The sequence below is a fragment of the Sus scrofa genome, chromosome 16 (assembly GCF_054392235.1).
Source record: "Sus scrofa isolate SSC_HxYL_T2T_F1_AM1 chromosome 16, Sscrofa_HxYL_maternal_Yorkshire_Landrace_v2.0, whole genome shotgun sequence".
In the NCBI taxonomy this organism is placed as follows: domain Eukaryota; kingdom Metazoa; phylum Chordata; class Mammalia; order Artiodactyla; family Suidae; genus Sus; species Sus scrofa.
This window is the reverse complement of record NC_139398.1, coordinates 59,406,845-59,417,518: the sequence shown is the minus strand read 5'-3', so window position 1 is coordinate 59,417,518 and position 10,674 is coordinate 59,406,845. Positions and strand designations below refer to the sequence as shown.

The 10,674-nt window shown below is 44.0% G+C and overlaps 1 protein-coding gene across 8 annotated transcripts in view; it reads left to right on the top strand.

Annotated features, from left to right (window-relative positions):
• The first annotated feature begins 2,160 nt into the window (after positions 1-2,160).
• Positions 2,161-10,674, top strand: part of CCDC125 (coiled-coil domain containing 125) — a 39,349-nt gene continuing 30,835 nt past the window's right edge. For 4 of the 8 annotated variants that reach the window (XR_014831506.1, XM_005672516.4, XM_005672515.4 and 1 more), the window contains exon 1: positions 2,627-2,666. The gene's annotated coding sequence lies outside the window, so the exon portion shown is untranslated. Of the gene's footprint in view, positions 2,531-2,626; positions 2,667-10,674 lie in introns of those variants that run through there. The other 4 variants (XM_085002437.1, XM_013984842.3, XM_085002439.1 and 1 more) reach the window with 3 other exon arrangements.

Here is a 10,674-nt window from a genome sequence, read left to right as displayed (position 1 = left end):
TCTTGTTATTCTTTATTTGATTTGCTATTCTTTGATTAAGATACAATTCACATATCATAAAATTCATCATTTTAAAGTGTATATAATCTGTTGGTTTTTATCATATTCACAAGATTGTGCAACATCCCATTCTGTAACGTTTTCATTACCCCACCCAAAAGAAGTCCTCTACCTGTTGGCAGGCATTTTTCATTCTTCCCTTCCCCTAGCCCCTTGCTATCACTAATCTACTTTGTCTCTATAGATTTGCATATTCCAGACATCTTCATATAAATGGGATCATACAATATGTGTTCTTTTGTGTCTCGCTTCTTTCACTTAGCACAGTGTTTTCAATGCCATCCAAGTTGTAGACTTAGGGGTATCTTGTTCCTTTATATGGTTGAATAATATTCCGCTGTGTGGCTATTCCACATTTTGTTTATCCATTCTATCAGTGGCACGGTTGGGTGGCATCTACTTTGGACAATATGAATTGCAGACATTTGAGTACAGATTTTCGTATGGATATAATGTTTTCAGTTCTCTTGGATATAGCTAAGAGGGGAATTGCTGGATCATATTACAAGTGAGTTTAACATTTTCAGGAAATGCCAAACTGTATTCCAAAGTCGTTGCATAACTTTACCTTCTCATCATCCCTGTACTCGGGATCTAATTTCTCCATATCCTTGACAACAACAGCCATCCTGAAGATGTAGTCGTATTTCATTTTGGTTTTGATAAGGTTTGCAAAGAATTCCATTAAGGATGTAGTTTATTGAGTCCCCTACTGATGGACATTTAAATTGTTTCCAGCTTTTTGTTTTTAATTTTATGAGAATGATAAGAAAGGATAACATATATTACTATGTGCCAGGCACTCTTTTAAACACATTTCAAAAGTGGTGAACTCTGAATTCATATGACTACTACCTGAGGTGTAGGTATTATTATTATTTCCATTATAGGTGATGGAACCAAGCTTCATAGGGTTAAATGATTTACTCAGAATCACAACTAGGAAGTATCAGAGTCAGGATTCCAACTTAGCAGGCTCTTACCCATTAAATTGTGCTGCCTAATGCATATTTAACTTTGCACATGCAAGTTTATTGAGTAAATTCCTGGAAGATAAACTGTATGCAAGCATAACCTTTACAAGTTTCATTTAAATAAACTTGCCTATCATGTATATGTAAGACTTCATGCAAATCACTGTTGAGGGGAAGGCCTCCCAAGATAAATTCTTGCCCTCCAGATGATCTTAGTCAAGTATACAAAGAGGATAAAATGGACACTTTGAACAAACAGATTGTGATGCATGCCCCATTGGAGATTCTAACAAAATGAGAGAATAACCTACAATGAGTAGCAGAAAAGGATAAATGATGTAGGATGCAGGGCATTGAAAGATGGGCATGAGGCAGAAAAGAAAGATGACTCAGACTAGTAGGATAATACCACTGTGTTTTTACCCAGTACTACCTGGGGTTAAATCACATACATTCTAAGGACAATTACTACTTCATAGCGCTATTGTGAGGACTAAATCAACAACAGTGCTTGTCACACACTAAGCACCACTTATGTGTTCATTATTGTTTTTAGTAATATGAATGGCTGTTTTGAAGACAATATTCTTTTCACTACTGGGACTCACTAAATTCTCTTGCTTATCAAGCTACTGCTAATAATTATCCTACTGCTAACACTGCTCATAATAAGCTTTTCTTTCAACAGAAGGTATATAGTGGGATCTAACAGAGAGCTATATACATTATGGGAATCTTAAAAAATATTAATATACTAATTTCAGTCCTAGGTTGTCAAGGGAACTCCCCAGTATATCATTTTGATGTTTGAGCCTATGTGTTGAAAACATATGACTGTGCCTTGTACTCCTAACAGGTGGAACCGTTCTCACCTTTCTAAGAGTCTGCCTCCCAGGTTATCATCCTCAATTTGGCTTGAATAAAATTCCCTTTTTCCCTTCCCTTCACTGTTAACTGAATTTTCGTCGACATTAGTTTATTTCTAAAGTGAGTAATCATTAAATCCTGCCAAGTTTTTTGACCACTATGAAATGCCTTCAATTATTTCAAGAGATGTCGGCTATTAGGAAATAATACCCACATCACTGCACCAGGTGATGAAGCTAATGACCCAGCACGTTTTGGGTGGGGTTAGAGGGAGATGGGGCCCTTCCCGTGAAACCCACAAGCGCGGGAGGCCCGAATAGCAGCTTTCCAGGTCCAGTTTCGCCTTCGCCCCAGCAGTTCCTTGGCCCACAAGGCGCCCTCATTGCTCAGCGCTGAGAGCCTGCCTTTCAAGGCCCGCAGCCCCCGCTGAGCCATAGCTCAGCTCTATCCTTCTCTTACGCGACTCCGAGATGCTTCATGTTGGAACCAACTAATTTTACCTTCTTTGAGCCGCACACTCGGCCTCCTATTTCTCCAGGTCTCCAACTATATTTGTAATTCGGTTGTGCGCAGCTGGGTAAGTTATGCGCGTCCACGTTGTGCAGCGCTACCAGCCCGACACGAACCAGGTGAGCTCGGGCCGTGGCCCGGTGGTAGTTGGCGGATCTAAAGTCCGGCCGCGCCCGCCTTTCCGGTAGTGGCCGCGCAGGTCGGTCACGTGGCTGGAAGAGCGGCGGCGCGCGCGGCCTGGAGGGTCGGTGCTCGGTGAGCGCGCTAAGGGGACGGGGGGGAGGGGCGGCACGAGGCGGCGGGGGGGTCCTGCTCCTGGAGCCGGATCGGGACTCGCACAGCCTCCGAGGAGGCTGGGGAGGGTGCGCGGCCAGACCTCGGGGCGGGGCCTTGCAGATTCGGAAAAGCACAGCGGAGAGTGGGCGAGCTGGCAAACTGGCTCCTTCTTCGCCGAATGCTACTTTAGTGGCCTCACCTGATATTGCAGAAATAAGAAATAGATTTGAAAGACTTTGTTTCTACCTCTTCTCCCCTCCTCCTATGTTATTTTTTTTCTAGTTTTTTTTTTTCTACCAATTTTAAGCCTTAAAGCTATAGCGCACAAAATGCCGTGTGGTATCCTGGATTGGAACCTGGAACGGAAAAACGGCATCAGTAGAAAAACTGGGGAAATCCTGATAAAATATGTGGTTTGGTTAAGTGCGTGTATCAATGTTAATTTTTTATTTTTGATAAATGTACCCTAATGTTGCACTACAGGAATTTGGGTCGGGGGTATACAGGAGTTCACTGTACTATCTTTGCGACTTACTGTAAATCTAAAGTTATTTTAATATAAAAGTTGAAACGAAATCCTACAGCGATATGTAGCAGGCCAGTGTTTACAGAAAAGAAAGGGCTGAAATTAGTTCCTTTTTACCAAGCCTGACAGGAATTAGGTCTCTGTTTGATCAACTTGTTTGCTAAGGAAAGGGTTGGCCGGCTAGTGGGTGTGGATGCTTCTAGTTCAAGTTTTCTGGGCAGGAATCTCTTCTCTTTCAAGTTCATCCATCAGATGTCTTTGAAACACCTGCTGTGCACAGTCATTGAGACACATGTATTGCCTGCACTAGGGGCGTGTACAATAAAAACACAAGTCAGGTAGGAAGTAAGGACTATGAGAAGGGTACAACACAGGAGTTTCGCTGGAGCGAAACGGGATCGGTGGTGTCTCGGGAGCACTAGGACCCAGGTTTGCTCCCTGGCCCAGCGCAGTGGGTTAAGGATCTGGTGTTGCACCTGTGGCTCAGATCTGATCCCTGGCCCTGGGAACTCCACCTGCCCATGGAGCAGCCATAAGGTATGACACAGAGCTAGAAGGATTCAAAGGTACGAGAAAGCACTGCTGGTCCAGGAGAGTTTGTCATGAACTGAGGGAGGCCTGAGAGAAGAAAGCCATTCCAGAGTGGCTCCAGCAGAGGCTTTAAGGACGCCAGGCAGAGGGCACCTGGGAGCAGGAACAATCCACGTTACACGGAAGCACAGATCATGTGCAGGGAGTACGGCAGATGGCACAGGAAGTGAAAACTGGAGTTTCCTTACAGAAAACAAGGGTGACGCCTACTTTAATTATATGCCACGGGAGCTATGGGATGTTTTGGGGCAGGAGAGGGGTGTAAAAAGCCTCCGATTCCAAAATTTTGGCCCTGGGTGTTTTGGAGCATGGTTGATGGATTTGCAGAAAGAGAGGACTCTGGACGAGATCTGGGGGTGGGGTGGTTGGAAGGGTGATGCATTTACTCTTGAACAAGCTGTGCTTGAACAGCTAGAGACATGTATTCAAGAGTATTTGGGATTGCAAGCTAAACATCCGAGGAAGGGCTGGGAAGAGGAAAGGGAGCCAGAGCAAGCAGATAGGAAGCATTCAGGGATCCCTGTGGAATTGAGGGGTCAGCATGGACCAGGGCCCTGGACCTGGTTACTCAGCGCTCTCACAGCTTCTGCAGAGGTGGAGCAGCCTGAGGGATGAGACTAGACCTGGGATTTAGCCATTAGGAAAACACACGTCGCTTTTCAAAGTTGTTTTAGTGGGAAAGTAGAAGACTGCTCACAGTAGTCTATGCATCCAGTGGCCTTTCCCAAGTGGGCCGGGAGCCAGAGATGTGGTTTCGAGTTCTGGCTCTGCCACTGCCTGTGTAATTCTGGGCAAGTCATGTATGCTTGGGCTGGCATAGGAAGACACATGCCTTAGTAAAACCAAAGGGACCCTTGTATTCCTAGCAACACCAAATAGTTCATAGAGCCAGGGTGCCATGGGGCACACTTTGGAAAATGCTGATACAGAGCCAGAGTTTTAGGGCCTAAGGAACCAAAGTTTTTTTTTTTTTTTTTCCTGTCTTTTTAGGGCTGCACCTGCAGCATATAGAAGTTCCCAGGATAGAGATCAAATCAGAGCTGCAGCTGCTGGCCTACACCACAGCCACAGCAACACCAGATCTAAGCTGACTGTGACCTACACTGCAGTTCACAGCCACACTGGATCCTTAACCCACTGAGCGGAACCAGGGATCCAACCCATGTCTTCACGGACACTCGTCAGGCTCATTACTGCTGAGCCACAATGGGAACTCCAAGAACCAAAGACTCTTAGCCAACCCCCTCACTTGACAAATGAAGAAACTAATACTTAAATTCCAAGTTACTGAACATTGATTTCAAGTATATTGATGGTACCCAAAATACCCCTGTAAAGTAGTTATGCTTAAACCGATTTTGGAGATTCAAAAACATGCTCTGAGAGGAGTTCCTGCTGTGGTGCAGGGGGATTGGTAGTGTCTCTGCGGCACCAGGATGCAGGTTTGATCCCTGGCTTGGCACAGGGTTAAAGGGTCTGGCTTTGCCACAGCTGCAGTGTAGGTCACAACTATGGCTCAGATCTGATCCTTTGCCTGGGAACTCCATATGCCACAGGATGGCGAAAGAAGACAAAACAAACACATAAAAACAAAAAACAGGCTCTGAGAAGTTACATGAATTGCCCGGGATCTCAGAGTAGCAAGTGGTGGGGTGAGATTTGAACCCAGGCCTCCTGAGTCAGGGCTGTCTATGTCACACATCCTGCTTCCTCCCTGGCTGTCAATGTTGAATCAAAGCAAAGGTTTAAAATGCATTTAAAACTAGTTGACTGGAATGTCAGTAACTTCATCTATTTCCCCTTTCTTGAAAGAAATGTGTTGGAGAAGTCATTTAATTTGACTGCATTACTAGGAATATTAGGATGTAAAAGTCAGAGAGTGCCTAGCCAACAGTTACCAAAGTTACATTTGAAAAAATACTGGAGCATTAGACTATGTGAAAGCTCATTATGCTCAACTCTGTGAACAGTGGGAAGACAGACCCATGATGCCTGAATATATTCGACACATTGAAAAATACTCTTAGCTGCTCCTGTGATTGCTTACTCGTTCCTCTTACTGCTTTTTCCCTTTGCATTGACCAATTCCATTTTCTTCACTGCTGGCTGCCTGACCCTGACCTCACCCTTCTTCACAGTGGCAGGAAATTGCATTTATAAGCAGGAATCTGCACTAGAGGTAAAACACAGCTTCTTAGGGGTTGTTCTTTGATTTGAATCTGCACTAAAGGGAAAACACAGACTGTTAGGGGTTATTCCTTGATTCAGTAAGCAGTTTCCTATCTACCTTGACAGGTAAAATAGACAAACATATTTATTTTATGAAGGAACTTATTCGTAAAGGAACCAAGATGATTTTATAAAAAATTGTGGGGAAAATGGGTCCAGTATACTGTGTCGAATTTTGCCAAAATGAGCTGTCTTCGCCTTTTACTCACAGTTCTATTTGATGGCATAAAAAATAGAAACTTGGTTTATTTGGATGTTAATCTCATTGAAATTCTTCAAAAGATAGAAGGCAATGCTAAGAGTCTTCACAGTGTCTCTGACATCAGGGGTCTAGATTCAGAATGTGCCTCTATCTCTTGTTAGCTATGTTACTTAAACTCTCTGTGCTTCAGTTTAATTGTCTAGACTTAAACGGTAGTAGTATTGTCTTGTAAAGTGTTTGCGAAGATTAAATAGAATAATCTAAGTAGAGCACTTAGAATAGTGCCTGGGACATAGAAAGCAAGCAACAAGTGCAGGCTGTTATTATATCATGTTTTTAAAATTGCTGCAAATTTAGGGCATCCAGTTTATTAATTTTCTTATCTAGGAGGGTACAACTGATTCGCATACTTCTCTTCTTTTCCCCTAATCCAGTTAAAAGATTCCCTTTTTTTTCTGTGTTTAAAAACTTTTAATATCCTACTATTGGTGTGCAAAGTACACATAATAAAATGTACCTTTGGAAGTATATAATTTGATGAGTTTTGACAAACCACCATTCCAGTCAAGATATGAGACCCTTTCATCACCCGAGAAAAGTTCCCTCATGCCCTTTGGCGGCAGCCTTAACCTACATGCCTACTGATCTGCTGTCTGTCGTGTTTTGCTCGGATTTCCTATGGTACATGGTTCTTCTGTCAGCATAATGTAAGATTTATCCATGTTACTGAATGTATCAGACATTATTATTTATTACTGAACGTATTCTGTTATATGGATATGCCACAATTTGTCGCTTTTCTTGTCGATGGACATTTGGATTGTTTTCAGATTTTTGCCTAATTTGAATATGACTATGAACATTCATGCACACATCTTTTTTTTTTTTTTTTTCTACCTTTTCTAGGGCTGCTCCTGCAGCATATGGAGTTTCCCAGGCTAGGGGTCTAATCGGAGCTGTAGCCACCGATCTACACCAGAGCCACAGCAGTGTGGGATCTGAGCCACATCTGCGACCTACACCACAGCTCACGGCAACGTGGGAATTTTAATCCACTGAGCAAGGCCAGGGATCGAACCCGCAACCTCATGGTTCCTAGTCAGATTCGTTAACCACTGCACCACAAGGGGAGCTCCATGCACACATCTTTTTGTGTGTGTCTTTTTAGGGCCACACCCGCGGCATATGGAGGTTCCCAGGCTAGGGGCTGAATCCGAGCTGTAGCTGCCTACACCACAGCCTACACCACAGCCCAGCAATGCCGGATCCTTAACCCACTGAGCAAGGCCAGGGATCAAACCGACGTCCTCATGGATACCAGATGGGTTCGTTAACCACTGAGCCATGATAGGAACTCCATTCATCCACACATCTTTGTATGAAGATGATTTCATTTCTCTTGGGTAAATACTAAGAATGCAAAGGCTGGATCACTTGTTTGACAGAAACTGTCAGACTTTTTCAGAGTGGTTATGCCATTTTATATTCCTACCAGAAGTGTCTGTGGTTGGGAGTTCCCGTCGTGGCGCAGTGGTTAATGAATCCTATTAGAAACCATAAGGTTGTGGATTCAATCCCTGTCCTCACTCAGTGGGTTAAGGATCCAGGGTTGCCGTGAGCTGTGGTGTAGGTTGCAGACGAGGCTCGGATCCCGAGTTGCTGTGGCTCTGGCGCAGGCTGGCGGCTACAGCTCCGATTCGACCCCTAGTCTGGGAACCTCTGTATGCCGCAGGAGCAGCCCAAGAAATGGCAAAAAGACCAAAAAAAAAAAAAAAAGAAGTGTCTGTGGTTGTCCACATCCATCCCACAGCTGGAATCGGCAGTTGTATGTGGTGGAATCTCTTTGTAGTTTAACTCTATCATTCCCTGATGATGTTTGATGTTGAGCCTCTTTACATCTATGTGTCTTCTTTTATGATATTATCTACTCAAATATTTTTTTTTGACCATGCCTGCAGCATGTGGAAGTTTCTGGGCTAGGGATTGAACCTTCACCATAGCAGCAGCCCTCGCCACAGCAGTGACAATACTGAATCCTTAACCCATGGAGCCACCAGAGAACTCCTATTTTTAGTTTTTTAAGGAAGCTCTATACTGTTCTCCATAGTGGCTGTACCAATTATATTCCCACCAACAGTGTAAGAGGGTTCCCTTTTCTGCACACTCTCCAGTATTTATTATTTGTAGACTTTTTTTTTTTTTTGCTTTTCAGGGCTGCACCTGTGGCATGTGGAAGTTCCCAGGTTAGGAATCGAATTGGAGTTGTAGCTGCATCTGCAGCCTACACGGCAGCTCACGGCAGTGCCAAATCCTTAACCCACTAAGGACCAGGGATCAAACTCAAATGGAACCTACATCCTCTTGGATACTAGTCAGGTTCTTAATCCACTGAGCCACAATGGGAACTCCTTATTTGTAGACTTTTTAATGATGGCCCTTCTGACTGGTGTGAAGTGATACCTCATTGTAGTTTCAGTTTGCATTTCTCTAATAATAGTGATGTTGAGCTTCTTTTCATGTGCCTTTTGACCATCTCCATGTCTTCTTTGGAGAAATGTTTAGATCTTCTGCCCATTTTTTGGTTTGTTGTTGTTGGTGGTGGTGGTGGTGGTTTGCATGAGCTGTTTGTGTATTTTGGTGATTAGTCTCTTGTTGGTTGCATCAGTTAAAAAAAATTTTTTTTTTTTTTTTTTTTTTAGGGCCCCACCTGCAGCATATGGAAGTTCCCAGGCTAGGGGTCCAATCAGAGCTGCAGCTTCTGGCCTGTGCTGCAGACACAGCAACACCAGATCTGAGCCACATCCTTGACCTACACTGAATGCCAGATCCTTACTCACTGAGTGAAGCCAGGGATGGAACCCACCTCCTCGTGGATACGAGTCCGGTTCTTAACCTGCTGAGCCTCAATGGGAACGCCTATAAACATTTTTTAAGGGCCTTTGTTTTTATTTTATTTTTTTAATTTTAATTTTTTCCTTTTTTTGGCTGCCCCGTGGCATATGGACTTCCGAGCCAGGAATCAGATCAGAGCTACAGTTGTGGCCTAAACCACAGCTGTGGCAACGCCACATCCTTAGCCTACTGTGCCAGACCGGGGATTGAACCTACGTCCCAGGGCTCCCAAGACTTCACTCATCCTGTTGCGCCACAGCAGGAACTCCTGTCTTTGTGTGTATATACTGAAAATGAAATTAAAAGAGAGAGAGGCGTGGGGTTCCTAGGTGGCAAAATAGAGCCATGCTGTCACTGCTGTGGCTCTGGTTATAACTGTGACGTGAGTTTGATCCCTGCCCGGAACTTCTGCATGCTGTGGATGTGGCCAGAAAAAAAAAAAAAAAAAAAAAAAAAGAAGAAGAAGAGAAAATGTACGATACCTTGACACTAAAAACTTCAGAAACCCTTTCAAATGTGAGAGAGTTATATGGCATCTATGTGTGATTTTAATAGTGGGAGACTTCAACAAAAATGCAAGACTGAAATTTCATTATTTTTGAAGATTCTGGTAAGCAAGTATGTAAACAGCGAGATATTTAGAAAGGATGTCAGATGTGTCTATTTTCCTTTAAAAAAAAAAATGAGTCTTGGAGTTCCTGTCATGGCTTAGCGGAAACGAATCTGACTAGTATTCAGAGGACGCAGGTTTGATCCCTGGCCTCACTCAGTGGGTTAAGGATCTGGCATTGCCGTGAACTGTGGTGTAGGTTGCAGATGCAGCTAGGATCCTGGGTTGCTGTGGCTGTGGCGTAGGCCAGCAGCCGCAGCTCCAATTTGACCCCTAGCCTGGGAACCTCCATATGCCGCGGGTGTGGCCCTAAAAAGACAAAAAACGAAAAAAAAAAACAAAAAAAAAGTCTTGAGCTATTTCTAACCAACTTTAGCAAAACACCTGTTTTGAAATGCTGGTGGTGAAAGTCCCTCATAACTGCACTTGTACTGGAGGGAAAGGCTGAGCATTTCAGGTGCTCTCCAGCCGCCAAGGAGGCCACTGTCACAGGTAGGCACCCACAGCAGCCTCCACACACGGGAGGGCTTGGTGATTGGGATTTCTCTGTAGGGCATTTTTACCTGCAGTCCACTGCAGGTTATCCAGTATGAAGGCTCGCTGAGGTGACTGTTTTGTTCTTCTGCCCTGGAGGCAAATATTTCAGTTTCTTTGTTTATTCATTCCTTCCTTTATTCATTCATAAAAGTATGTATTGGGAATTTCCTTGTGGCTCATTGGGTTAAGGATCCAGCATTGTTGCTGCAGTGGCTCAGGTAGCTACTATGGCCCTAGTTCCATCCCTGGCCCGGGAAATTCTGCATGATGGGGGCACAGCCAAAAAAAAAAAAAAAAAGGCATGTATTGGGCACTGATTATGTCTCAGATACTGTCTGGGCATTGGGCATGCAGTGTGACCCAGACAAAAATCCCTACTTGTGGAGCTTGCATTCCACTT